This window comes from Canis aureus, chromosome 11, assembly GCF_053574225.1.
Source record: "Canis aureus isolate CA01 chromosome 11, VMU_Caureus_v.1.0, whole genome shotgun sequence".
Lineage (NCBI taxonomy): Eukaryota > Metazoa > Chordata > Mammalia > Carnivora > Canidae > Canis > Canis aureus.
Genome location: NC_135621.1, coordinates 35,240,275 through 35,263,594, shown reverse-complemented (window position 1 = coordinate 35,263,594; position 23,320 = coordinate 35,240,275). Strand labels below are relative to the sequence as shown.

Sequence of the window (23,320 nt, the reverse complement as noted above, 5' to 3'; positions counted from 1 at the left end):
CTTGAATTTTTAGGGTGTGTGGCAGTTCGGGCACCCCCAGGAAGCAGACTCCACGCTGGAGTTAGCACACAGGGGCTGCACCTATGGAAAAGTACACACACGGCCTGAGGGAAGGGAGGAGCTGGGCTGTGACAGTCACAGCCAAGCCCTAGCCAACCCCTTGGGGGCCCCTGAAGCTGTGATGTCCTTTTGGGGTCTGTCCAAACAGGGGTGAGGGAGCCAGGCCTTTATACAAACGCAGAGACTCGTCATTGGGTACTGGCTGCCCCTGGGAAGGGCTGTGACCTTGGACCAGAAGACTCTAGGGCTAAGAGCAAGTGTCAGCAGGGGCTGATAGTAGAGGGTGGGCAGCAGTGGAAGTGAACCCTTAGGTCCTGACAGGTAATCTGAGTAGCACAGCAGCCCCTGTGAGGTGGGTGTGTTTTGAATTGTGCCCCTTCCTCCACACCAAAAATCCATATGTTGAAGTCCTAACCCCCAGCACCTAACCCCCAGCACCTAACCCCCAGCACCTAACCCCCAGCACCTCCAAACTTCTTTGGAAATAGAGCCATTGCAGATGTTCTGGTTCAGTTTCAATGAGGTAATACTAGATAGGGTGGGCTCCTAATCCCACATAGCAGGTGTCATATCACAAGAGGGGAGACTGAGACGTGGGAAGGCATACGGGGGACTCCGTGAGAACGATGGCTGGGTGATGCTTCCACAAGCCCAGGGCTGACAGCAATGGCCAGCAATGCACCAGCAACAGAGAGGAGGCACGGAATGGCTCCGGCCTCACGGCTCCGAAGGAACCATCCTGCCCACACCTTCATCTCGGGTCCCAGCCTCCAGGCTGTGAGACGATGCACTCTGTGGTTCCGCCGTGGCCTCTGTGGTACTTTGTTATGGGAAAGGAACACAGAGATGTGGCCTTTCATCCACATGGTTCACAATGGTTCACCCCCATGTCTGCCCCCCAGCCAGTGGAAAAGGGACTAAAAGGGGGGAAGGCACATACACCTCCTCCCTCACCTCCCGTCATGTCCCACTGGCCACACAACTTGACCACATGGCCACTTTTGCTGCAAGGGAGGCTGGGAGGTAGAGTCTTTATTGTGGACAACCATGTGACCAGGTGAAAATTCTATCACCAAAGAAGAACGAGATCATGAATAAAATGAAGGGAATCCCTTTGAGGAGCTCAAGTGAACTTGGGGATGGCAGGTGGGAGCTGGGGGGAGGCAGACATAAGAAAAGCACTTCACTTAGTACCTTGCCAAGGAAGTCTCCAAGCAGGAAAGCCTACAGGATAGTGAGAGCAGGAAAGACATTCAGTTTCATTTTGCCTGAGAGCTGGGGAGGCTTCCAGGAGGAGGTGACACAGGCACAGACCCTAGGGGACAGAGAAGACATTCCCAACGCATGTTCAGTGGGCAGTGGACAAGGAGCTGTTCAGCCATGATCTCCTTTCGCCTTCAGAACAACCCTGCAAAGTAGCCATTCTTCTCTCTGTCCCAAAGAGGAGGAATGGAGTGAAGTAGAGATTCAGTAACTGTGGCAGGTGTCTTGCCAAGGATCACGTGACTAGTAAGGGGCAGAGCAAAGACAAAAAAACTGGATTTTCTCATTGCAAGCAAAGGTTCTATTTGTAATCCAGATATGAGTTGGGAGCCCCAACCCTTGAGATCTACATAGGACTGCTGTTAGGAGGCTCAGACACAGTTAAGGACACAAATCCCATCCAATCTGCGGACACGTTCCCAGGACTCATCCATCCATGGTCTCCTGTCTCTGTTTCCAGGGTCCTGGGCCTTCTATATACTGTCTTGGTTCATTCTGGCGTCAAACTGGATTTAAACCCTTCACCTGCTTCCTACATCAGTAAGTGAAGTGTTTAGCTAGCAGAGATCGTGGGGAAGGTCAGGGATCTCCTGCATGGCCACTTCCTGACTGACCCATGGCTCCCTGGGCTCTCTCTAATACCCTCCTCACCGAGCTCTCTTTCAAGTTCCACCACTTTCTTGGAAACGTTGGTGATCCAGGAACCCTTGGTTCAAACACCCCCTGATAGCTAGGCCCATAATTTACTTGCTGATGCTCGGCCTTGCCGCTGCCTTTCTTGCCCTGGTTGTTCTGTACACCCAGAGCTAGGTGTCTGCAGACCACATTTCCCAGGCTCCCTTGCCAGGGGCTTCCAGGTTGGTTCCACCAATGGGTGGTGCTTGTGGGAGATGGGCAGGCAGGTGGGAGGAACCTGTGAAGTCTCCTCTGGGCCTCTGATGGGGAGCTGCTGGGACTTAGCATAGTGACAGCAGCAGGTGGGTGATTCTGGATGCCAGTCACCCTGATGGAAGCAGCTTTGTTTCGGCAACCAGGGCTGAGGAGGCCCCCAACCCCACTCTGTCAACTGACCCAGACCTCACTGCAACAACACCCCCAACAGGGAGCGGCTCCTGTCCCAGGTGCACTAGAAGCCCTGGTACTTGAGTGTCCTCCCTTTTGTTCATCCTGCCCTCTTCCTCCTTCCCATTTTTGTATTTGCAGCCCTTCTAACATCTCTATAACCATACCCGGAATTAAACTCCCTCTGTTAGAAATACCTAGTGTGTTCTTTTTTTTTTTTTTTTTCCTGACCAAGTGTCTTCAAACTCAACATACATTTTAAGATTTTTTTCACCTCTATTTTTCAGGAAAAGGGTGAAAACATATTCGGCTCTTTCCCTATGTCTCCAGTGAGTCACACTAAGATCTGTGTGCACGTTTCTCAGAAATATGTATTTTGTGTTATTGGTACAAATGGAACATATAGGACTTGGAATACTACCACAAATAATAATCATTCAATAACTGGGCCATTCTTGTGGTTTAATTTTAATTTTAAATTGCTAAGAAGGACCCATTAATGTCACTTTAATTGAAATTTTGGAGTTATGATCTAATATCATCCCTCTAATAATAGTTTGCCAAGGGCACTTTATAAAAATATCACCTCCCCCTTCAAAGTAGATATCCATTTGTAATCTGTCCCCACCCGAGCTGCGAGTCAGATCTTCAGTCAGATCAAAAAGGAATTCATGCTCCAAGGTGAGGACTGACAGTGGTCTGGCCATAGCCAAATGTTTGTCCAAGTTGATACAAAAGGGCAGGACAACAATCTTTGAGTGGTTGCTACATCTCCTCTTGTCCAGAAGCTTCTCCTTTGTCACTCATTCTAAATGATTCAAATTTGGGCCCAGCCTAGATAAAGAAAGCGCCCTAGATTTTGATGAGTTCCTAATGCCCTTGGCATGTGCCCCAAGGGGTTCACCCCAATCAGTCTCTTCAATGATTTCACAAATAAAGAAGTTCTTTCCCCAAATGGAATTCTCTTATCACCTATCAATTTTCCTCAAGGTCTCACTATTGCTTTACCCAGGTAGGCTCCACTGCCTCAAGCAAAGCTCTCTAAAGGGATCTGTAAATGGCTCAGTGGCTGAAACCATGAACATCATAATCAATTTGGATTGCCCTGTGGTCAGTAAACACACATCCCTACTCACCTCCAAGACTTTGATCATAGAGGCACAGCTCTGTTTGGATAAAGTTCTATTTTGTCAGTTATCTTGCAGAGAAGTTGGAAATTCAGTGCAGGCTGGAGGTCAGGGTACCTTTGATCAGGGGCCTGGTTGTCACTTGAGTTGGGTTGGAATTGAAGAGGAGAGGGTTGGAGAGCCAACAGACAAAGTCCCATGACGGGCTCAAAACATACTTTAAACTAGGACTCGGAGAGAGTCTGTATATAAATCAGAACCTACTGGCCCAAGGAAGCTTGAGAAGGAAACATGACCTTCTCCTGTTCTCATACATCTTTCAAATAATGGTGATTGAGTCTCTCATTCCTGAACACCCTGAGGAGCCTCCTGGATCTGGCTCTTATTACCTATGTGTATTGGGCAAATGGCATAATCTTTGGAGCCTTGGCTTCTTCATATGTTAAAAAAAAAAATGGGGGTAATAATGCCTCCCTCCAAAGGGCTGCTATAAGGATGATATGAAATCATGGATCAAGGCGCAGTGTCTCACTTATAGAAGCACTGGACTAACAGTAATTTTAAAAATTCAATCAGGTCTTGGCAATATGCACACTGCCTGGTACTTAAAGGTCCATTAAATGCTCATTGGCCCCTTGGTCTGCGTCCCTATGGCCCCTCTCCAAGACCCCCGACCCACACTGGGCCAACTAATGGGTCTTGTCCATCTAAAATTTGTAAGTGGTAGAAGAAACTCTGATCTTTTCCTGTCGGTGCCTGAACCAAGATAACAGGTAAGAGCTGATGCGGTCATTCTGTGCCCTGCGTCCTGAGAAGCACCGAAAGCCTGTAGGAGGAGGGAAAGAGGAAAACAGGTGGAGTGGGAAGCAGGGATGAGAGGCCATTGCAGGGGGAGTGCGGGCTGGGGAGACCTGAAGACGGAGGTGAGAGGGAACATGCATTTGCTTTTCAGGAGACATACTAGGATGCCTCCCACTAATTCCCCTTTGTGCTTAATGATGCTGAGCCCAACCTAAGGCCTCCATCTGTTACTTCGGGGCTCTGCTTGGCTCTCCCATTCCTTCCCCATCCCTCTGGTTATGGGAATCCTGGTTCTTCCTTCTGCAGATGACAAGGTGAGACATAGAGAGCTCTGGTGTCTTATCAAGGGCACACGTGTGGTGAGCATCCTAGTCAGGACTCAAACCTTGATCAGTGGAATGAGCATGGATCCGGGAGTCAGAAGCCCTGTGGGGAAGGGGTAGAGCTGCCACCCACCTGCCACCTGACCCAATCCAGTTGCTCCATCACTGAGCATCCCACCTGCCTGTTTTGCAAAACTGGGAATCACGGTGTATCCTCCACTATACCCTCCAATATGGATGAAACACCATACTGAAATCACTTTTAAACTGCAAGTCACTGTACGCATCCTAGCCATTATTTGTTCATCGATCTTCCTATATCTTTACCTGTCTCATTAGATCAGATTTTAGATGGGAACCTCGTCTACTTGAATGCCTCCCCGAGCACTTGGAAGTCTGTTGGCCCTTGATGATGTTAAATAACCCCAAGTTGAGAAATAGCAAACACATTTATTTTTCTAACACAGAGGATACAGATTTCATCGGGAAAATAAATATGTTAAGAAATTACTCAATGTCTTAACGCACGTTCCCAGCTGTTCTTTGGAAACACTGTGGATGGCATTTGGAGTGATTAACAAAGAAATAATTTATGTGAGTGTCTGTGGGTTGTTTCTTAAAGTAGCTATTAAAAACACAAGTGAATAGCATGTGTTTTTCCATTCTCTGGAAAGCAAGAAATATAGAGCTGTTTTTACCCAAACTTTTCCAAAGCAAAGCACCTTTTGTGATGGAAAATGTTGCCCTAAGGAGAGAATTTTTCAGAAAAATTCTGAGTAAAAGAAAACAGCACCAAACAGAAACCCTGTTGAATGAGAACTAGAGGCTTAGCAGGTCCGAGTCCATTTCCAGCCTGTGTCAATCAGCTGGCTCTCGCCAGCAGGAGCATTGAAGTCAGACAGACCCGGGTTCAAATCCAGTGGTGCTGCTGTTAGCTGAGCAGCCTGGGATATCTCATTACCTCTCGAAGCAGTAGTGTCCTCGTCTGTAAAGTAGGGATAAAGTACTTTCATCTCAGGCTTCTGGAAAGATTAAATGAGGTCACATCTTTAAAGTACCCACCATGTTGAAAACTGAATATTTTGTTATTTCTATAGATGTATAATCCCAATGAACAAATAACAGTACCCTGTAAGGCACCTCCTACGTCTAAAGACTATGCTCTTACTAGAATATTCTAGTCCTCAAAACTGAGATTTTAGGTCTCTCATCCTAGTATCTAACAGAATAGGGGTTGAGCATAGAAAAGTAAATTCTTTTTCTCATTTTTATGGTTCAGAATAACATCGGGTGCCTGGGTGGCTCAGTCAGCCGAGTGTTCGACTCTTGGTTTCAGCTCAGGTCATGATCTTGTAGTTGTGGGATCAAGTCCCACATTGGGCTTTGTGCTCAGTACTGAGTCTGCTTCAGATCCTCTGTCCCTGTCCCTCTCACTCTCTCTTTCTCAGATAAATAAATAAAATCTTAAAAAAAAAAATCAACATTGCCACATGTGAAAGAAAGATGGGGAGGAAACCCACCAACCCACTTGACACTGGCACCTACCATGCATGAGACAGGGAAGGTAGGGAGAAGGAGGAAGAAGAAGGGACTGAGAAAAAAGGAAAAAGAGACTCTCAGCTCTATCTGTAATCTTTACAATCTCATGCATATAAAGATACTTAAAGCAAATAAGATAAAGTGTTAGCACTAATTCAAGGTGGTAGGTACAGATGTTTGTTTTAATATTCTTTGTCCCCTTCTGTACTTTTCAGTATCAAAATAATTTCAACCTAAAAAAATTATCCACTATAATCCTAATAGGTTTTAATGTAAAGAATTTCACCTGTGTCCTGGCTGCCCTAACAGCTGAGGTCATTTATATCCTGGTGCTGCAGGTTTTTTGGTTTTTTTTTTTCTTGTCTTTACACATGGGCATAGATACTTTATGGAGCACAGTGTATAATCCATCTCCACTTATGGATCTGCAAGGAAAGCAGAGCAGCAGCCCCAGGGGAGATGTTTCATTGGGCAGGGGCAGAGAGCTGATTGTCCACGTTACAAGCAGTCAAGCACCTGCAGTCACAAGTGCAGGCAGCCTCGAGGAATTTTGGTGTTTTTACTAGCCTGGTCCTCAAATTTGCAAGTTCTGCACCCCAACCTACCATCACCCTGCTCTAGCTCATCATCACTTGCTTATCTGTCTGTTCAGGCCAGATGTCTGTAGTGAACCAACCTCTCTGTCCCTGGCCCTGAACTAGGCTCCAGGAAAGGGAAGGAGTCCAGCCAGGGGCTCCCCCTCCAATAACTCAGGGACAGATGTGAGAATCAGACAGGTAAGCAGCTCATAGGCAGTCCCACAGGATGATGGGCTGCAAGACAGAGAGGAGCAGGGTGGCAAGGGATGCCTCCCCAAGGGAAGTGATGACTGGAAGAAATCTTGAAGGAAAAGGGTTGGCTACCATTTCAAACCCTGGAGGTTACTTTACACTTTTAAGTCCAGATGTTTTGGCTTCTCCTTCAAAACTTCAAAGCTCTGACAGGTCTGGGGATGAGCCCCACAGGGCAAGCATCAACAGGGCCTGAGCAGGGAGAGCATGGGTTCTGGACCCCCACAGCTGGACCTCACTAGGCTCCTTGGACACGTCATGCAGGGGCCTTCACACTCCCCTCTGGCCCGTCACAAGTTTGAGAGAAAAGGGCACATTGGCTCCTCTGGGCAAGGAGACTTGATTGAGGGAGGCTCCGCTCCAGGAGCTTTCAGGGCAGAAAGAATTCAAACTGCACTTCCTGGTGAGAAGTCCAGGGCCCTTGCTTCCGGGCCTGCAGCCAGAGGCCTTCCCTAGGCCAGGGGCACCTCCCTGTCAGAGAAGACACTGGGCACCAGGACAGGCCCGTGGAGGAGAGAGTACCTCCAGGGACAGAGAAGCCGGCTCTCCTCAGACTATACCCCACAGCCCACTTCCTCCTCTATAGCCTCAGGAGACGTGTGCTGGGTAAATGAGGAGAGAGAAGAGGTTTAGATTGAGGAGGCCCAGGCCCGGAGTGAGCTAAAAAGAGGTGACAGCTGAGAAGAGTGATCATGAAGAGGCCCTGACCTATTACTGATAAAAAGCTAGAGAATGCCTGAAGTGTTCATAGACTCAAACTGAATAGTAGGATATCTGCTGTGGTGGTGGTGGCAGGGGTTCAGTGGTATGTACCACACCTCATTTCAGCACTTACCATCGGATACATACATTCTCGTGGCAGGAAGGAGCTCTACCCATATGTTAGAGATGAGAAAACAAAGCTCTGAGAGGGTATGTGACTTGTCCAGGGTCATCCATCCAGCTACTGACAGATGGAGCTGGGATGCAGGCCTAGTGGTCTGACTCAGAGGCCGGTGATTTTTACACTAACCATAGGCAGCTACCTCCAACTTCCAGGAACCTAGCCTAAGAAGATAATCTCAAACTTATGTATATAGCATTCACTCCAGGACTATATAAATTATTACAGAAATGGACACAACCTAAATGTCTAACAGTTCATGTAGAGCCTCGCCCAGCCCAGGCCCTCGACAATCAAGAGAAAATAGTTAAATTCTGAGTCACCAGTGTTGATTCAATGCCCTTTACCAGGTGCACTTAAGAGGAGTTTGTGATAGAGGAACCTGGTGGGTCAGTCGATTAAGCGTCTGACGCTTGGTTTCAGCTCAAGTGATGATCTCAAGGCCATCAAACCCCATCCCCAGTCCCACAGTGAGCCCCACATTGGGCTCCATGCTCAGCGCAGTCTGTCTCCCTCTGCCCTCCTCCTGCTCACACTCTCTTTCTCTAAATAAATAGATAAAAATCTTAAAAAGCTTGTGACAAGATCTTAAGTGCATGTTATAGGAAAAACCAGGATACACAACTATTTGTATATTCCAGTTATATTCAAACACATCTTGTATAGACAGAAAAGATGCAAGAAAATATGACGTAAGGGCTTCAGTCTCTGTACCTGGCTTCTTAGTTTTAGACTAATGAAGATTTCAGGTTTTTTCTTCTCTCCCTATTATCCAGAGCTTCAGTTGTAAGTGTGGATCACTTTTATAATAAAGAGGAAACAGTCTGTTCTATTTCAAAGAAATCCTGACTTCAAGAATTCCCATGTCAGACAATGAGGACGTGGAAATGGAGCCTGCTGGGAAAACTGGAACCCTGGCCAGCCCAACAGGCCGGCCCCAGGAGGAGGGCAGCCCCTCAGGGACCAGGGCTCTAAGGGGGAAAGCAGAGCAGACCACAGGGACATGAGCAAAGGACAAGGATGTGTTTTCAGGTGATGGATGTCGGCAGTGAGAAAGGGCACACGGGGTTGGGGAGGTGTGAACAGCTTCAGTAACACTGGCATGCACACACACGCACGCACATACACACAGCAGGTAGACAGGCACTCACAGACCGGCCACCCCATGCTCATCGTCTTTGCTCGAGCGTTTCCTGCAGACACAGCACTGGTCGCACGAGCTCACCTGCCCCTCAGAGTCTGCACATCTGAGTGTTTGAGCTCACAGGTTAGGAAGACAGCTGATAGGAGACCAGGTGGAGGTGGAGAGCAGCCGGGAGGCAGTACCGGGGACCCCAGACCCAACCACGCATCACAAACTCCAGGACGATGCTCTTTCAAGTATGTTGATGTCATTGTCCCTGTGATTCAGCCAGGCCAAGACGCAAACCTTCTTGTAGGCTCTGTGCCGCAGTCTTTGCAGGGTGTCGCACAGGGTCCAGCGCTTGCAAGGGGCACTGATCCTCCGAGGCTGCCGTCGTGAAGGAGACCCCCTGTAATCCCCAGATTCAGCACCCAAGCCCGACTCTGCCCACACTCCTGAGTTTTTATCACCTATTCACGTATCCTGTGCACGCACGACACACTCGGGGCTGTAGAATGTTCGAATGGGAAGGCATCGTGGAGACAACTTAAGTTCAGTCATCTCTCTGACGAACAAAGACACTGACCCCCAGGAAGGTAAAGGGACTTGCCCAAGGTCACGCAGCTGAGCCCTCCGCCGGCCTAGCTCTGCTATGGCTAGAGGGTGAATGCCCTGGCCCCAAGCCGCCGCCTGTTTTTCCCTCCCTGGACCAAACTCTCCCAAGTGCCACTTCAGTCTTCTGAGGGAATCAGTAGTCGCATGTGCAAGAGAAAGCAAGCTTTCATTGCTCCCTAAAGATTTCATTTCCAAAATTGAAGGGATTATTGTAAAAAAAAAACAGTAATATTAAGTTATTAAAGCAATCCCAAGCAAAATGAAAAAATCACTTCTCAGAAACTGGCTCCAAAGCCATTCTTTAGAAATTAGAAAAAAACAAAACTAAACTAAACAAAACGAAGATGAGAACAGGGAAGGAATATCACAGTTGATCCAAACTAAACATATGTAAGGTCTAGGGCTCAGCCAAAGGGAGGCCGAAACAGCCAATTTCTTTGAATTACCCCCATTTTCCATTCTTAATTTAAATGAAGAATGTCATTTTATTGGCTCATCAGCCTTTAGGAAACTTGACCCTGCTCATCTATTTGGTTGCTTCCCCCTCCCCAGCACCCCAGCCCGAGAAAAGCAGGTGGCCCAGCCGCCTTCCCACCCCAGGGTTCCTCAGTTCACATAGCTGCCAAGGAGCCTCATTGCTCTATTTGCTTACTTTTCATTTTCTGACATCCCTAAGCCCAGCTTCCACCCACCATTCCAAGGGCATAAACTCTTAAGTTTGAAACCCAGCGGGGCGTAAACCTACCTGGATAGCCCTGAATATTTGAGCTCTCTGAGCCCCTGCTTTCCGGTCCATAAAATGGGGATAATAAAATTATACATGACTTTGGTGAGAAAGAATTAAGATTATGTGTGTAAAGTAGCACATAGTAAGTGCTCATTCAATAAATGCCAGTTTATCCCACATGACACCTTGCATGACACACATATCAATCAGCCCTTTAGCTCAGGAAACCTTACTGGTTAATATTCAAAATACAGCAAAAGATGCCAGGTTCTTTAAGACTTAGAGGACACAAAGGGGAAATAGTTGTCAAAAAAAATAAATGGAAAAGTAAAGTTTCCCCTTAAAAAGAAATCAGAATTAGTAATCATAAGAGATGTGAACAGAAATGGAGTTGGGTAAGAGCCCAAATAAAGGCACTGAGAAGTCCTGCAGAAAGAAATTAATATCCCTTGCTTAACTAAGCATTTTCTAAACTTACTTTTGACAAGTAATATCTATTAATTTCCAAAGAACTTGCATTTTCTTAACATATGTTTGGAACTGGTGTTAATTATTTTAAGAGTATTAGTAGTTATCACTGGTCAAGTTGACTAAGGGAGATGTCCCCCCACACACGTACAAGAGCTGTTGTCTGTTTGGCAACACATTCTAGGAGCTGGCCATCATCTGCAGGAGAAGGCAGTCCATCCACAAGTCGGCCCAAGTCTGCAGCCCATGGCCATTCCCCATAGCCACACACCCTCCCAATGTCATCTAATTTCTACCCTCTTCTCCCCAAACTGAGTCACAGCTAGTTCTCTCTCCTTATGTTCCACTGACTCAAACATTTTAGCAAAACCCCACACTCAGACTGATGTAGAAAATTTGCCTTTACTGAGCGAATGCACACTGAGCTCTGCAAGACGCTGTCCAGACCGCAGCTGCCTCTAGACCCTGGTCTCACAGAGCATCTCATGGGCTGTGCTTCTAGAAATGCTTCCCTGGAGTCTCTCCCTCAGAAGTGATGGTGCAGGTGGAATCTGGATGGTTTTTAGCCCAGTGGGTTTCCTGTGAGTGAGGTCGAAGTCAGGGACCAGGTTCCTAAGCAGCCTCAACTCTGGTCACAGGTCCTGTGCGTCCTGAGCAAATCCTCAAAACTCCTCCTCCTGAGACCTTTGATGTGCCAGCTGTGAAATAAACAGGGTGTTCTAGAAGCTGATCTTTGGCATTCCCAACTAGAGCTTAAGCAATGATGTAATCCAAGGTTATTTCATAGAAACTTCAGTTCTAAAGTCTGTCTGGATTGGAATTCAGGCTCAAGCACGTATTGTGTGAACTTGGACAGGCTACTTAACCTCTCTGTTCCTCAGTTTCCTCATATGTCAAATGGGGTTAAAACCATAGGACCTAATTTAAAGGATGAAATAATTAGAGCAATGCCGGACACATTTAAGTGCTTGATAAATGTTATCACTATTGGCTTTAGCCTGGTCACAGAGTGATGCCCAAGAAGGTGCAAAGCCCCAAATGCCTTGGTTCTGGAGGGAGCTGACCTCTGGCCCACAAGTTTCTTTCCCCCCTCCCCTTCTCTCCTCCCTCTTCCACTCCATTCCTCCCCACCTCCAGGGGCCCCCCACCCAGGTCCCTCCCACGCCCCCAGTCTAAATCCCCTCAGGAGGGGTCTCAGAGGAGCCTAGATGGGAGCTACCTTGCCTGAGGGTGGAGAGGCCAGCTTCCCACACCTGGGTTGGCCTCACAGGGACCCGTTGGTTGACACCAAGTAGAGGGCGGCAGCAGGGTCACCGCAGGTTGAACAGTGGCCAGCCCGTTCATGGGCCCCCTCCCCCGCTGGACTGCAGCCTCCGCCCTGCACGCCCCCTAGGGAAGGCAGGGTCCTCCTGTTGCCCTGGGCCTGGCTGCCCACAACTGCCCCAGGCCGGCCTCACAGCTGTGACGGGGTGTGTGTGTGTGTGTGTGTGTGTGTGTGTGTGTGTGTGTGAAGGCAGGGGGAGAAGGGGTAAAGAGGGGGCTGAAGGCAAGGGGAGGAGGGGTGAGGGGGGCGCTGGTGGTGGTGAAGGCAGGGGTGAGGCTAGGGCTCCTGCCAGGCCCTTCCCAGATGCCAGAGCCAAGTGCTGGGGAGGGAGACAGGTGCGCTCAGACACGGCCACCCTGTGCCGTCTGTGCGGCCTGGGTCACCCAGCCCTCCGGGCCCCGCCCTCCCGGTCCCCCCAACCCTCCCGGGCACCCCAGTCTGGCCCTCCCAGGGCCCCGCCCTCCCAGCGCTCGTTGCGACCTGGAGACGAAATACGTGCAAAACCGTGAGGAGAACGTAAGCTGGTGCTAAGGCCGCACTGCTTCTCAGAGACTCGTATTCATCTTTTTATTTATTGGAGAAACGGAGAGCATGAGAGAGAGAGCGAGCGTGGGAGAGAGAGCGAGCATGGGACCGAGCAAGCATGAGAGACAGCAAGCGGAGGAGAGAGAGAGAGAGCCCGGGAGGGCAGAAGGGCCGAGGCAGAGGGAGCAGCAGATGCCCCGCTTAGCAGGTCGCCCAACGCGCGACTGGATCCCAGGACGCCAGGTCATGCCCAGAGCTGAAGGCAGACGCTTCACCGACGGAGCCCCCAGGTACCCTCATCTTTATTATTCTCACAGTAGCTCCTTGGTTGGGCACAACAACCCTCTGAGGTAGAATCCGGCTTGCATCCTGCCAGTGAGAGCCCCAGGGCCGGGAGCTCACAGGCCGAGGCTGGGGAGAGGCAGCTGCGCCCCGAAGCCCAGGCTGCTGCATGGTCCCCTCCAGGCCAGGCGGCCGCCAGGTCCTCTACTCGCCCATCTGGGGGTGCACAAGGGCTGCGGAGCTGGCAGCTCAGCCAGACTCTGGGGCACAGGGCCCCGGCCGCAGGGTCAGGGACACATTAGGAAGGGACCCACATCATGCGTGTCCCGGGCAGAGCAGGGCCTGTGCCCCAGGCAGGGACAGACCAAACCCACAGGAGCGAGGGGCCAGAAGTCCAAGGTGAGACGAACCCCGAGTGGTGCCCCAGGGGCAGTCAGGCCACAGGAGGCGGTGAAATTCCCCTGTGGCCTAATGAAGAGTGCACCAAATGAGTGATTCAGTTCTTCGGTCACACGGGCCTGGGGCCCAACGACCAGCGCAGCGGGCGGCTACCCTCCCGGGTGGCACAGACACACGGCATCCTCATCTCGCAGGATCTCCTGCTTGAGGGGACGGGGACCAACGCCGGGAGCTCTGGGCCTTCAGACACTGAGAGGCTTCCGGTACACGCGGCTTTGCAGCTGAGACAGAGGAAGAGGGGAAAGCTGGGGGTGAGGAAGGCTGGGGGAAGGGCAGAAAGTGCGCCGAAGTGGAGGGAAGAGCACCTGTAAAAAACCCATCCCATGCAGGGAGGGAACCGTGAGACCAGAAGGCAAAGACATGGAGTACAGGGTCTCCAGGGCCTGGTTCCCTGGGTTTGAATCCCAGCCCAAGTCTTCCCGCTGTGTGCTGTCAGACAAGTTCCTTGACTTCTCTGGGCCTTACTTTCCTCACCTGCAAAGCAAGGGAAATAATAGTACCTCCTTCCCAGGGTTATCCCAAGGATTGAAAGAGCCTGGCACACATTTAGCACTGTGTGTGTGTATTTGCCATTATTATTCCCAGCACAAGATGCGGGAAGTCAAGCCATGCAGGCCTGTGGGCCATGGGAAGAGTGTTGGTCCATGTCCTAACGGCAAAGGGAAGCCTGAAACGTGAGGGCAGAAGGTAACTGTGGGCAGTGAAGAATCATAGTCCATGTGAAGGGGGCGACAGCCACCACTCAACGCCTGCCTGGCACGGGAATGTCAGACAATATTGCCAGGCCTTAGAATTTTCCAAAAGAGGCCAGAAATCCAGATTTTTGTATGTTAAAATTTTCCTCACTTTTTAAAAGTAGGCCTCTGGCTCCCAAATTTTTAAATGTCTTGAGGGACAAACCAACCACCTGCTAGGACATCCAGTCCACCCACAATCTGCAGATCCCCAAACCTCAATAAGCCAAAGTCTCTAACTAAAGCCACATCACCTGGCGAGCCGGCTGGCTCCAGGAAGAAGTCAATAGATTGCCTAGAACAAAAGTGGTACATCAAAAGAGTTGCCAAATGAAATCTGAACCAAATTGCTACACGATGGGGCCGGAGGCCCTCGGGGCCTGAATAAAAGGACCCAGCAGTAAAAATGTGTTCAAGCTGCACAGGCTTTTTATTTTTTAACCTTTTGGTGAAAAAAAAAAAAAAGAAAATATATGAAAGCCAATATTCTCTTCCCTCAGAGGTTGTTCAATTAATGTATGATCAGCCTCTCCATTGAGGGCATTTGCCCTTCTATTCAAAAAATATAGGGAGCAGGTGTTCATTCGGGAGGTCTGCGGTCCACGCCATTTCCTGGTGCCTGGCTATAAAACAAAACCACTTACTCAGGACATAGCATTGGGTGGGAGAAAGAGAAGGAATAAAAAGAAAAGACTGGTGTGATGAATGAAAATTCGAATGAAAGCTTTAGGCTTGAGCAAGAATCAGGTATTTTAGGTTCTCATTCTGGAGATCTTAACCTTCATTAACCATTGCTTTTCAGTTCAAGTTTTTCTTCCAAAAATATTGAATATCTAATGTATACTAGGGAGTGGGATACAGACCCTGGCCTTGTCCTGAGATAATTTACAGTCAAGGAGTTGGTGACTCCATTCCTTCAGAGGAAGGGAGAGACACAGCTAAGCACGTGTTTGGAATGGTAAAACCTTTGTAACAAAGAGAATAAAGAAAAATCTGACTGTCTTTCACTTCTAATTAAGTCCCTCCCTCCCCGTGCAATCCCTCCCTCAGGAAAGAAAGACAGGCATTCGGCTCCTCAGGGAATACCTTACGAACACAGGGAAAGTAGAAACTGTCTCTGAAGAAAGAAGCTTCTAGCACTTCCTGCAAGGGTCAAACCAGGGGAGCATCAATGTAAAAATGATAGATTGCTCTGTACGAGGGGTGGGAGTTTTGTAGGGTGAAGTGTGCCGGTGTGGGCTGCACTGCATCAGGCTGGAGATGGAGCTGAGGCTAAGGGCTGCCAGCCTCCTTGCCATCCTGTCCCCCTCACCCTCAGCGCCCTGTAGATGATGGATGGGCAGTTGATGGGCAGCCAGCCCTATGGGCCTGCTCCTCCGGGTCCAGCTCTGAGAGAAGAGGACAAAGGGTTGTGATATGAGACACGCACAGCATGTTTCCATGTCTGAGGAGAGGGCCATCCAAATCAGATTAGGGCAGACTTGGGGCTCCCGGGTGGCTCAGTGGTTGAGCATTTGCCTTTGGCTCAGGTCGTGATCCTGGGGTCCTGGGATTGAGTCCCACATCGGGCTCCCCACAGGGAGCCTGCTTCTCCCTCTTCCTGTGTCTCTGCCTCTCTCTGTGTCTTTCATGAATAAATAAATACAATCTTTAAAAAAAAAAGGATTAGGGCAGATTTACTAACCTGTGGTCTGTAGATTGAAATAAGGGGCTCCATGAATTTGGATGAGATAAAAAAATCTATCTTGATTTTCACTAACCTGTAACTGAAATGAAGCAAGCCTTTCTATTACGAGTATAGGCAACAAACCACAGGGGGATTAGCAGTACCTGTGCCCTTGTCACAAACTGGAATCACAGATATTCTCGTATCACATTTCATTTGTGGCAGAAACCTTGAAAGAATGTCCATGTGCATCATTACATCAAAATTTACTGCCGGATCTTATTATGTAATTCATTCAAAGAGAAGCACATATATACAACTAGATCACTAATTCATTTTTTTCAATCAATTCCAAGGGGAAAAAAAAAGATTAATAGCCCCCTGGACTAGAGGATTCAGGTCCATCTTTGGAAGACCTGGTTACTTAAATTTAAAGGGCATGAATTTGGGGCTCTGGGTGGCTCGGTCAGTTAAGCATCTGCCTTCATCTCAGGTCATGATCCTGGGGTCCTGGGATAGAGCCCTGCATCGGACTCCATGCCCAGTGGGAGCCTGCTTCTCCCTCTCCCTCTACCACTTCCCCTGCTTGTGCATTCTCTCTCTGTCAAATAAATAAATAAAATCTTTAAAAAGAAAGAAGAAAGAAAGAAACTGAATTAATTTTAAAGGCAAGCAAAGAACAGGGGTAGGGGGAAGGCTAGGAAATAGCATTTGGGAACACACACACTTTTCAGACACTGTAACTGCTTGGTGGGAAAAGTCAGGGGGCTTGGAGGTTGAAAGTGTGACTGGAAGCCCCTTCAGCTTGGGCCTCACCATCACAGAAGGCCCCCCAATTCAGGCTCCTGATCCTAATCATCGAATGAGAGTGTGTGACCATGGAACTTTTCACCCATGTGTTGAAAGTGTTAATTAACCAAAACATCAAAAATACACCACAATTCTCCCAATCGTATCCTGACATGTCTTCATTTTTCTTCGAGGCACCTCTCTTAACCACTGAGGGAACAAAGTTGGCCAAGAGGGAAGGATTGTCCTTCCCACTGGAGGTGGGTAAGGACATGAGGTCAGCAAAGTGAGCAAGGGCCAGATAAAAAAGTTGGGATTTGAGCCTGCAAAATCTGGGGATTTTTTTTTTTTTTTTAGGTTTTTGTTTTTTTAATGTCATGTAAGTGGCATAACCAATATACCACTCATTTGCTGACTTCTCTGCCAACACCCATCCCTTTTTACTCCTCACAAGAGCAGCTCAGATCCCTTGGAGAACCACCCCTCTACAACTCTTAGAGGTAGGGAGAAATGCATGTGACCCAGAACTGGCCAATCAGATCACAGGATCACACACAGGGATTGATTTAGATGTAAGCCCATCACGATAATTTCATTCCTCTGATGTACAGAGATTGTTTCAGGGATAGATACTCACCTATGATGGTCCAGTCGGAGTAAATCTTTGGATGAGTACCAGCACCACTGGTAAAGGAATGTCTTTACTAGGCTGGATTAGACCCAGGAAGGGTTAAGCCTCGAGTAGGTAGCAAATGTAGTTATCTTGCCTCCATATAAAGCCTGAGAATAAAGCCAAAGATAGGTGAGTGGAGTCAGGAGATGGAGAGAGGTAGGATCCCGATAATAGCACAGCACCTCTGGATAAAGCTGGGCCAAATCTCTTCTGGGCTTTCCCATTAAATAGACTAATAAATTCCTTTTTTGTTTGTTTCTTTGTTTGTTTGGGTCTCATGCCTGCTGAGGTGGGTTTTCTGGAAACTGCAACCAAAAGAGCCCTAACAAATACAAGCAGATCTGATTTTAGAGTGGGCATGCCATGTGCCGAGAGAGGAATGATCAAGATGACGCTGCCTTGAAGGGAAGAGGACCCAGACTTCCAAGTTGGAGGCTACTAATCCACTTTCCCTGGGCCGGGGTTGGGGGGAGGGGGCCCTACCACACTAGACAGCCCCAGCTTCCAATGGCCTACAATTAACACTTTACTTGTCACTCACATTGCTGGCTACAGGCTGACTCTGGCCCTGCGGCTGCATGCCAAATATCTTCCTCATTCCAGGGTCCAGGCTGGGGAGCAGCTCCTAACTCAGTTTCATGGCAGAAAGTGACAGAACAGTAACTGAACCACACAGTGGCTCTTAAAGCCTCTGCCCAGGGGTGTCCTATCATATCTGCCCAAACTCCATTGGCCAAAGCAAGTTTATGGCCAATTCCAACATCAGTGGAAGAAGAACTGGAATCTGTGTGGCAGTGGGCGGGGATGGATAATCCTCTTACGAGAAAGGCAGTGACTAATTGGAACAATAATAGGATGCACTGCCAAGACTTTGGGGTGATTTGATTCAAGCACCTCATTTTGCAAAGAGGACACCAAGGCCTGGATTAATTCAGTGACTCGCTCACAGTCACAAGGTTTGCCAGTGGGCAAGCAGGGATGAGGACCTGGGTCTCCTGGCTCCCAGACTAGAGCTCCCCACACCAGGGCCCCTACTGCTCCCCTGAAGTTCCATTTTGGCAAGTGAGGACAGATTGTCCACAGTCCGCTGTTTGTCTGCCCCCATTCACTCACACGGTACGTTTCCCAGCACAGAGAGCTGGGTGGCAGGCAGGGTGACAGAGGAAAGTCTCTAGAATCTTTATATTTGAGCTTGTTTCTCCCTGGCATCCAGTAAGAACATAAAGCTGGTTCAAGATGATCAAACAGAGCCGTGGAAGCAAAGGCAAGAAATTATGATTCTGTAACATTTGGGGACCTGTGGATTTAGATTTGGAACTGGGGATTTGGGGCTCCTTCTTTGTATTCTGATTTTTTTAATCGGCTCTTAATCCCACAGAGAAGGTTAACAGTATCTAGAGGGTAGCAGAGGCTGGTAGATCTGATACACATGTAACCTTTATTATATTATAGTCTGGTAATTGGGAATTCTTTAAAATATTTCTCAGGTGACATGCTTCTCTTCCCTCTCTATCCCCTTTTTCTAGCACTCCTGAGAATACACAAAATATGAAAGAAGCCCTGTTATCACACCAATATTTGATCAGGGATATATGCTAAAATATTTTTCAAACACTAAGTGTATAAACTGATGACAGATGCTAAGAATTTTGGAGAAGTCACAGTCCGGAAAACCCATTCTCCTCAGTGCAACCGGACCTGGGCAGGGCATTTGGGTTTGTGCTCAGCCTCCCAATGTCCTGAGATGCCACTGAACCCAGTGACTTGCATCCTGTCCCAGAACCACTTCTAGCAGAAATTCCCTCTGTGGAGTCAGGGGCCCTAGGTGCCCCAGGCTAATTGTTGGAGCCAGGCAGGAACCTTCTCTAGCCTCTCTAACTAGGTCTCTAAGTCTCTCATCCAGAAAGATGGTGGACTAGGCTGCCAGAAATGGTTACTATTACAACTGAGGAAATAGATGAATACCCCTCACTGGCCCTCACGTGCCCTCTCCCCTAACTCCCTCTTCCTACCCTCACCCCTGTGGCCTTACTGTCTCTATATTCTTTTCTCCCAGACATGCCATTGATTCCCCAAGGGGCTCTCTTTACCAATATCTCACTAACTAGTACATTAGCTTATCCCACCCTCAAGATAAACTCTGTGTGGTAGATGCTATCATCTTCATTATGCAGATGAGGAAAGTGAGTCTCGGAGAAGAAAATGATGAATTTCGGCCATATGGTTTCAGACCCAGCATTTGAAACCACATCTGCCAAACTCCGAAGCCACAGATGCTGAAATTCACTCATTCTCAAATATGATAGGACACCTACCATGTCCAGGTCCCACGTGAGACTGGAAATAAATGGTGGATAAGACCACGTCTCTGTGTAACTTATTCAAAATTCACTCAAAAGATATTGTCTGAGCTCCTGCTGTGTGCCTGAGCCAGAGTAGTTTATAATTACTAGTAAATGCAGAAAAATTCACATGCAATGAAGCGATGTGATTTGCTAAGTGCTACAGTGCTAGTGAATAGATAGGTGGGAACAGAGAGAATGAATGAGACACAGTTTCTTTTTTTTTTTTTTTAAGATTTTATTTATTTATTCATGAGAGACCCAGAGAGAGAGAGAAAGAGAGAGAGAGACACAGGCAGAGGGCAAAGCAAGCTCCATGCAGGGAGCCTGACGTGGGACTCGATCCCCAGTCTCCAGGATCACACCCTGGGCTGAAGGCAGCGCTAAACTGCTGAGCCACCCAGGCTCCCCGAGACACAGTTTCTATCACTTGTCTTCTGCAGGCTTTAACAAACCTTGGAATAAGCTTACCTAGCCCCACTCTCTGTAAATCTAATTATCTCCTTACTTAATAGCTCACCAAAGCAGGGACCTGCAGGGAGTTCGGCTCTACTGGCCTTTGGCCTATTCTGTGCAGCTACAGAGCAATGCACCTGAGCAGGGCCTTAAGCCAGAATCAATTTCTGTCTAAGAAGCCAGGCTGTGTACTCACAGCTCCGTAATGAAGGACGCTGGGAAAGAGCCTGAGATGGTGCTGGAGCAGTCCGGAGCTCACTCTGCAGTCAATTACTGATGGTGAGTGAAAAATGAGGTCAGCTCCCGACAGCGGGGCCCAGGAGAAGCAGCGAAATACCACAGAACCCCCGTTCTCCGTGGTCCCCAGGACACAGCACCTAAAAATAGACACACAATACCACTGGATCTGCTAGATATTTCACAACTGCTGGCCCAGCACAAAATGTTTGGCTTTGGCCAAGTCAGGATGCAATGAAAACCAGCCGGGACGCTAAGCATGACCAAGATGAACATTCACCAGGACGACAGCAATCCCTCTGTCCATCGGGCCTGGACCATGAGGCTACATTATCCAGCACCCTAAGTCCCTGTTCAACTTGCTGTGCAACTTACAGAAAACTCGCCTCGAACGCCAGGGACTTTCTAAAACACTTCATCTCGGGGACATGGGGGGAGAGATACTTGTGGAAGTTTGCCCTGAGAATTAGAAAATGAGTGAGAAAGGTCCATGATTTCTGTGTAAGGGGAAACACAACTGCAAGCATGGGATGTGGGTGGGATGGGATAAGAAAACATTTTAAAGAGAAAATAATTACAAACACATGAGAAGGAGAAAGGGCATGGCCCAGGCTAGAAATGTGCAGGAAAAGAAAATGAAAACAAGAAAAGATTTGGCATGATAGTTGTGGGTTTCAAACCAATTTTGAAGTTGACAATTCTACTCTACTGGCAAATACCTATTTCTATACTTTATGAGATAGTATTTACTGAGGACCCAGCTTGTGCTGGAAGCTGCTTTCAGCCTTGCACATGTATCATTCAATCTCACCCTCACAGCAGCTCTGTGGGGCAGACACTCATGTTATTCCCATATTTTTTTAAGATTTTATTTATTTATTCATGAGAAACACAAAGAGAGGCAGAGACACGGGCAGAGGGAGAAGCAGGCTCCCTGCGGGGAGCCTGATGCAACTCAATACGAGGACCCAGGGATCACGGACTGAGCCAAAGGCAGATGCTCAACCGCTGAGCCACCCAAGTGCCCCCCCATTTTTTAGATGAGGAAATCAATTTGCACCCTTTAAATCTTGAAAAGATCTTAGCAATCATCTTAACCAGTGGTTACTAAACTGGCTTGGGCATCAGAATGACCTAGGAAACCCTACAGCATGTGGGGTCCTGTTCTAGACACCACCACCCCCAATCAGAATGGGGGTAGGAGCAGGTCCAGAAATCTGCGGCTACAGAGCACCCCAAATGATTCTCATGAACAGCCTGCTCTGGAATCCACTCATCAATCCAACCAACTTCTTTGTTTTTTCAGACTAGAAAATTGAAGTCCAGAGTGTTCTAGAGATGTGCCCGACGTAACAAGTCCTCTGGCAGCAGAGCCAGGACTAGACCCAGAGTCCATAATATGGCACCCTTGCCAACATATTATACATTTCTCCCTGGAGTCCTAAGTGGGGAGAAGGTAGTTTCTTTATCTCCCACCAAATCCCTACAGTCAACATCGCACCCAACTCTTGCCTACACCCTTCAACTGAACTCAGTGCAATTAAATAAAGTTTCACTGAGCAGCCACTATGAGCCACATACTGTATTGGTGCTAGGATTCCCTGATGAACAAGACCCATAACAAGCCCTCACAGAGCTTACAGAAAAAAACATCTTTAAAAATGTCACAGCTGACTGAATAAACTGGAATCAGTTGAAAGCAATTCTACTTTCTCATCATTGTCCCTCCCAACCTGCTCCATCTTCCTATTCCCTGAAAATCTTAGTCACCTTAGTTGGATTCTACAGCTATTTCTGGTCACTCTCAGTGTCAAAGGACAGCATCATGTTTTAGATAATCTATAAAGTCCCATCTGGTCTAATGACAAAGCCCTAACCTTTCAGCCAGTTAAAAATTTCTTGCCACTGTGGATCTGGGACTGGCTCGGGCCAGGAAGCTGCAGTGGAGAAGGGGATTGTGGGGCTCCTTTGCTGGTTCTTGCCTTTCTCCCTAGTTCACTGTGCTCTTCTAGGCTCCTCTGGGCCAGGGGCAAGGGGCTTAGGAATCAGTACACAAGAATGGAAGAGGTTAAGAGGTGAAGTCTTTGGAGCCAGGGTCGTCTCTACTGGCTGAATGTCCTCATTAATGTCAAGGTCCAAACACTGTTTCTTTCTCTGCCGAGGACTTCCACCCTACCCCCTTCTGCCAGGGGCCTCTTGCAATCCCCTAGTGTAGGCCGTACCTCCCCCAGCTGACCTCTCAAGTCCTGGCTGCCAGCTCTCTATCCTATTCACACATCATTTCTTGGGGGTCACCTTGTGCTTCACAAGGGATCTTTCAAATGGGAACCCTTTTCAAAACGATTCAAGTCTGGGTCTCCTTCTTGGGACCATATCCTGGCCTCCGTGGCCATAGGGAGGATCATTCATGCCAAGATGTGGTCCATCTTCCTACCTTTGTCCGCAAGGCAGCTCGAGTTGGTCCCTTTCTCTAGACTCTCCTGCATGAGTTGTGCACCAGTCACTATGTCTCTTCAATGCCAGGGGTTTTTCCAAATGATTCTCGGAAATCCTCCTCATCTAGCTTGGAGGAAGGGGAGAGAAGCATGTTCCTCCTTTCCCTCACTCTGACTATGTTCTCTCCAACATCTTTCAATTGATCCTCCCCACCCCACCCCATTGTATGTCCTCCACATGGGTGATGAGCTAAGAGTTTTTTTTCAAGAAAAACTAATTTCACGATCTCTTAGCATGAACTACACAGATGGTCTCAACCTTTAGGTACTTTGCCAAAACACCAAAAGTCAAACTTAATATCCTGTTACACAAGCAATTACAAATTCAAGGAACATAAAAGCAAGGGCATTTGGGGCCAGCCCACTTTACCCAGTCCCCAGGTGAAGTACCAAGTCCCTGCTTTTCTAGAGCCTTTCCAGAGAGCAAATGAGTAGCTCTTTGCTGTAGCTCACAATTCACCCATCTCACTCCACCATATTATTTTCTACTTTCTCTGCACCCAACACAGGATCTGAT

The 23,320-nt window shown here is 48.2% G+C and overlaps 1 long non-coding RNA gene across 1 annotated transcript; it reads right to left on the bottom strand.

The window, feature by feature from the left end:
* Positions 1 to 12,726: 12,726 nt before the first annotated feature.
* Positions 12,727 to 17,991, bottom strand: LOC144323018 (uncharacterized). The gene is made up of 3 exons (XR_013388576.1): positions 17,815 to 17,991; positions 17,238 to 17,380; positions 12,727 to 13,885 (listed from the first exon to the last, which is right to left on the bottom strand). It is a non-coding gene; the product is annotated as an uncharacterized LOC144323018 (long non-coding RNA).
* Positions 17,992 to 23,320: the final 5,329 nt, after the last annotated feature.